Raw genomic sequence first — 6,477 nt, forward strand, 5'->3', positions numbered from 1 at the left:
ACCCTCCATGAACATGTCGTGATGGCACCTAGTTCCTACAACTAGGTAAGCCTAACAATGCGGAAGTTCGTATAACTTGCGAAAAACATTTAATTAAATTAAGCAAAACTAGAATAAAACGGTAAATAAGTGCCACCTGGTATATACAACTCAAAAATAAATCGCGGAAGTCTAAAATCTCAACCCAAAACCCGGAAACTCACGGGAACCACAGGCTAACAGAAACATAGTACGCTGCTCTAACTCTAAAATATCTAAACAACTGAGAGAGAAGGAATAAACTAAGTACTAAAGCTGGAACAGAATAGAGACTCCTGGTCTGCGGACGCGGCAGATATACCTCGAAGTCTCCGTGTATCTCCTCGCCTCAAGGATAGTGCGCATGAGTGGAGGTACCTGGATCTGCACATGAAAAACATGCGTAGGAAGGGCATGAGTACACCACAGCGGTACTCAGTAAGTGCCAAGCCTAACCTCCGTTGGGTAGTGACGAGGAAGGTCAGGGCCCTACTAAGATAAAATATAATAAATTAACAGTATGAAAAATTGACAATAATAATGAGTACAGCAGTGAGATAAGATAGGTTAAACGAGGCAATATCAAATACACAAAGAACGGAACAACCACAGAATAAGTACAGCTCAATACCAGTGGTAACAATGAGGATCTCCCAGGATACTGTCTTGTAGTCCTTTTCTCAACTGTACAGTAGATCTCCCGGGATACCGTCCCGTAGTCCATCATATGTGTATATCCGAAGGATCTCTCGGGATACCGTCCCGTAGTCCAACTATCAGTGTGCAGGGGGATCTATCGGGAATCTAACCCGCAGTCCCAAAGTAGAAGTGTGGGGGATCTATCGGGAATCTAACCCGCAGTCCCAAAGTAAAAAGGCAGGGGGACCTACCGGGAATCGAACCCGTAGTCCCAAAGTAAACAAACAGGGGGGAGCTACCGGAATCCCACATCCGTAGTCCCAATGTGAATGCGCAACTGCAACCAGAAGATACTAAGAAAGGAAGTACAAAGACAAGCAACAGGTAGTACTATTACATTCAAAGGTACGGCATGAAATTAGGTAAAATGACCAAAATGCCCTTCAGGACAATGCCTCGGAATCGAATAATTTTCACATTTTCAGAACCCTCGTACTCTCACGAGTCTAACCATATAAAAATCTCCCAAATCGGAGGTCAAATGCTCACTCAAAACTCAATGGTTTAGCCTATGAAGTTTTACCCAATTTCTTCCATTTTTTGATCCCAAATTCGAATTTTAATGATGGATTTAACTACAAAATGATGAAATATAACTAGAAGGGATCAAAGAAATGTTACCCAATAATCTTCTCTTCACAACCCTCTGAAAATCGCCCTTCCCCGAGCTTAAATTGATTTTTCTAACTTATGAAATCTTACCCTCGAAATTTCTATATCTGCTCCGGGATTTCCGCTTCTGCGGACAAGGGACCGCTTCTGCGGAACAAGAGCCGCTTCTGCAGTTTTAATTAAAAGGCAGGAACCGCATCTGCGATAAAAGGGTCACAGATGCGACACCGCACCTGCGGGGAAATATCTGCTTCTGCGGAAACTAAGGAGATATAGGAGCCCGCATCTGCGATGCCTGAGCCGCTTCTGCGGCTCCGCTTCTGCGATAATAGTACCGCTTCTGCGGTTTCTGAGGGAAAGGGGCAAAGCCACTTCTGCGTCCACTTAGCCGCTTCTGCGGCGCCGCATCTGCGGTTCCCAAGCCACAAATGCGAAAATACCAGAAGAGGAACACTTCAGCTGCTGCAACACTTCAAAATTTCTCCGTTAACCACCCGAAATCATCCCAAGGCCCCCGGGACCTCAACCAAAAACACCAATAACACCTAATACCTCATTCAAACTTGTACCAATCCTTAAACCACCTAAAACGACGCCAGAAACTCGAATTAATCAATGATTTGAGCCTAAGAACTTCAAATTCCATCAAAATACATTTTCGATCAAGAACCCAACCAAAACACGTCCGAATGACCTGAAATTTTGCACACACATCCCAAATGACACGACGGAGCTACTGCAACTTCCGGAATTCTATTCCGGCCCTCGGATCAAAAACTCACTTTCGGAACGGAAACTTCAAAAAATTCAACCTTCGGCATTTCAAGTCTAATTGAGCTACGGACTTCCAAAATACATTCCGAACACGCTCCCAACCCCGAAATCATCTAATGGAGCTAACGGGACCATCGAATTTCAATTCCGAGGTCGTCTTCACATTGTTCTGACTACGGACCACTTTTCAACACTTAAGCTCTCATTTAGGGACTAAGCGTCCCAAAACTCTCCGAAACTCAACACTGAATGTCCCGGCAAACCAAAAAAGCAGAAATGAACTTAGGGAAAGCAGTTAGTAGGTGATCGGGGCGTTAATTCTTAAGACGACCGGCCAGGTCGTCACTTCCTCCTACACTTAAACATTCATTCGTCCTCAAACGAGCATAGAGAACATACCTGAAGTAGTGAAAAGATGAGGGTACTGGCTGCGCATGTCCCGCTCGGTCTCCCAAGTCGCCTCCTCGGCCGGCTGACCCCGCCACTGAACCTTCACTGAAGCTATGTTCTTTGACCTCAACTTTCTGATCTGCCTGTCCAATATAGCCACTGGCTCCTCAACATAGGATAGATCCTTGTCCAACTGGACTGAACTAAAATCCAACACGTGCGACGGATCATCGTGATACCTCCGGAGCATCGAAACATGAAATACCGGATGAACTCCGGCCAAATTGGGAGGTAAGGCAAGCTCATAGGCAACCTCCCCAACTCGCCTCAAGATCTCGAAAGGGCCAATAAACCTCGGACTCAACTTTCCATTCTTCCCAAACCTCATGACGCCTTTCATAGGCAAAACCCGAAGCAGAACCCGCTCACCAACCATATATGAAACATCACGAACCTTCCTGTCCGCGTAACTCTTCTGTCTGGACTGGGCTGTACGGAGTCTATCGTGAATCATCTTAACCTTCTCCAACGCATCCTGAACCAACTCTGTGCCCAATAGCCTGGCCTTACCCGGCTCAAACCAACCCACCGGAGATCTACACCTTCTACCATATAAAGCCTCATACGGCGCCATCTGAATGCTGGACTGATAACTGTTGTTTTAAGCAAACTCCGCCAATGGCAAGAAATGATCCCAAGACCCTAACTCAATCACACACGCACGGAGCATATCCTCAAGGATCTGAATAGTACGCTCGGACTGTCCGTCCTTCTGGGGGTGAAATGTTGTGCTCAACTCCACCCGAGTACCTAACTCCTGCTGCACGGCTCTCCAGAACCGCGATGTAAATTGAGTACCTCTGTCCGAAATGATAGAAACTGGAATACCATGCAGACGGACGATCTCCCAAATATAAATCTCCGCCAACCGCTCCGATGAATAAGTGGTACACACAGGAATAAAATGAGCGGACTTGGTCAGCCGATCCACAATAACCCAAATGGAATCAAACTTCTTCAAGGTCCGTGGGAGTCTAGATACAAATCCATGGTGATGCGCTCCCATTTCCACTCCGGAATCTCTATCTACTGAAGCAACCCACCCGGGCGTTGATTCTCATACTTCACCTGCTGGCAGTTGAGGCATCTAGACACATAACCAACTATATCTTTCTTCATCCGCCTCCACCAGTAGTACTGCCTCAAATCCTGATACATCTTCGTGGCACCCGGATGGATGGAATACCACGAACTATGGGCCTCTGCTAGAATCAACTCCCGAAGCCCATCAATATTAGGCACACAAATCCGGACATGCATCCTCAATACCCCGTCATCTCCAATGGTCACATCCCTGGCATCTCCACGCTGAACCTTGTCCTTAAAGACAAGTAAATGAGGGTCCTCATACTGCTGCTCCCTGATACGATCAAATAAGGAAGACCGGGAAACCACACAAGCTAGAACCCGGCTGGGCTTTGAAAGATCCAATCTCACAAACTGGCTGGCTAAGGCCTGAACATCCATCGCCATAGGCCTCTCTGAAGCTGGTAAATATGCCAAACTCCCCAAACTCTCCGCCCGGCGACTCAAGGCATCCGCCACCACATTGGCCTTGCCCGGGTGATACATTATAGTGATGTCATAATCCTTCAGCAGCTCTAACCACCTCCTCTAATGCATATTAAGATCCTTTTGCTTGAGTAAGTGCTGCAAGCTCCGATGATCAGTATAGATCTCACAAGGCACACCGTACAAATAATGACGCCAGATCTTCAAGGCATGAACAATGGAAGCTAACTCAAGGTCGTGATAGGGTAATTCTTCTCATGTATCTTCAACTATCTGGACGCGTAGGCAATCACCCTACCGTCCTGCATCAACACCACTCCAAGGCCAACTCTCGAGGCGTCACAATAGACAGTATAAGACCCCGAACCAGTAGGCAACATCAAGATTGGGGCTATAGTCAAAGCTGTCTTGAGCTTCTGAAAGCTCGCCTCACACTCCTCTGTCCACTTAAATGGGGCACCCTTCTGAGTCAATTTAGTCATAGGGGCCGCAATCGATGAAAATCCCTCCACGAAGCGAAGGTAGTAGCCCACCAAACCAAGGAAACTGCGAATCTCTGTAGCTGAGGACGGCCTGGGCCAACTCTGTACGGCCTCTATCTTCCTCGGATCCACCCGAATACCCTCACTCGAAATCACATGGCCTAAGAATGCCACAGAACTCAGCCAAAACTCACATTTTGCGAACTTTGCATATAACTTCTTCTCCCTCAAGGTCTAAAGCACGATCCTCAGGTGCTGCTCATGATCTTCCCGACTCCGGGAATACACCAGAATATCATCAATAAAAACAATAACGAACGAGTCGAGATATGGTCTGAAAACACTGTGCATCAAATGCATGAAAGCTGCTGGGGCATTAGTCAGTCCAAATGACATAACAAGGAACTCGTAATGATCATACCGAGTCCTGAAGGCAGTCTTCGGGATATCTGGCTCCCGAATCTTCAACTGATGGTACCCTGAGCGCAAGTCAATCTTAGAGAACACATGTGCGCCCTGAAGCTGGTCGAACAGATCATCAATACGAGGCAAAGGATAACGGTTCTTCACTGTAACTTTGTTCAACTGGCGGTAATCAATACACATACGCATAGAACCATCCTTCTTTTTCACAAACAAGACAGGAGCACCCCACGATGAAACACTGGGTCGAATAAAACCCTTACCATGCAATTCCTGCAACTGATCCTTCAACTCCTTCAACTCAGGAGGAGCCATACGATACGGAGGAATGGAAATGGGCTGAGTGCCCGGCAACAGATCAATGCCAAAATCAATGTCTCTATCGGGCGGCATGCCCGAAAGATCAGCTGGAAACACATCGGGATAATCCCGTACCACTGGAACTGAATCAACAGAGGGGGTGTCAACACTGACATCTCTCACATAAGCTAAATACGCGGCACACCCCTTCTCAACCATACGCTGAGCTTTAAGGAAAGAGATAACTCTACTGGGAGTGTGATCTAAAGTACCGCTCCACTCGATACGCGAAATATCTGGCATAGCCAGCGTCACAGTCTTGGCGTGACAATCAAGAATAGCAAAATGGGCGACAACCAGTCCATGCCCAAAGTAATGTCAAAATCCACCATACCGAGTAACAATAAATCCGCTCTGGTCTCAAAACCACTAATAGTAACCAAACATGACCGATAAACGCGGTCCACAACAAGAGAATCCCCCAAAGGAGTGGAAACATAAATGGGGGCACTCAAAGAATCCCGAGGAACACCCAAATGCGGAGCAAAGTAAGAAGACACATAAGAATAAGTAGATCCCGGATCGAATATAACCGATGCCTCTCTATGACAAACCAGTATAATACCTGTAATGACCGAGTCAGAGGCAACAGCCTCGGTACGAGCAGGAATAGCATAATATCTGGCCCGGCCCTTCTCTCGAGGGCAACCTCTATCTCCCCGACCTCCGCCTCTAGCCGGTTGGGCAGGTGGGGTAGCAGCTGGAGCTGTGATCATGGCCTGAGAACTCTGAGGAGCACGCTGTGGCTGAGCGGTCTGTGAAGATGCACCCCTACCAAGTCTGGGGCAGTCCCTAACCATGTGGCGTGTATCACCACACCTGAAACAAGATCTGGGAGGACGCGATGGCTGTGACTGACTAGGGCCAGGTCTGCTGGACTGACCTCTGGAAGCACCCCGCGCAGGGGGTGCGCTAGAAACCGGAGGTGCATAACAAGGCTCCTGAGGTGTAGGTGGAGCTAGAGTACTGCCGGCTGCTGGGAGAGCTGAATGAACAGGGCGACCCGCATAACCTCTGCCATAACGACCTGCTGATGGGGTACGGGCACCAGAGTAGTGACCCGACTCTCGAGACCTCTTGGCCTCCCTCTCCCCTCGCTCTTTAGCGAGCATACCCTCAATCCTCCTAGCAATGCTCACTACCTGCT

Source organism: Nicotiana attenuata, chromosome 1, assembly GCF_001879085.1.
Source record: "Nicotiana attenuata strain UT chromosome 1, NIATTr2, whole genome shotgun sequence".
NCBI classification, from domain to species: Eukaryota; Viridiplantae; Streptophyta; class Magnoliopsida; order Solanales; family Solanaceae; genus Nicotiana; species Nicotiana attenuata.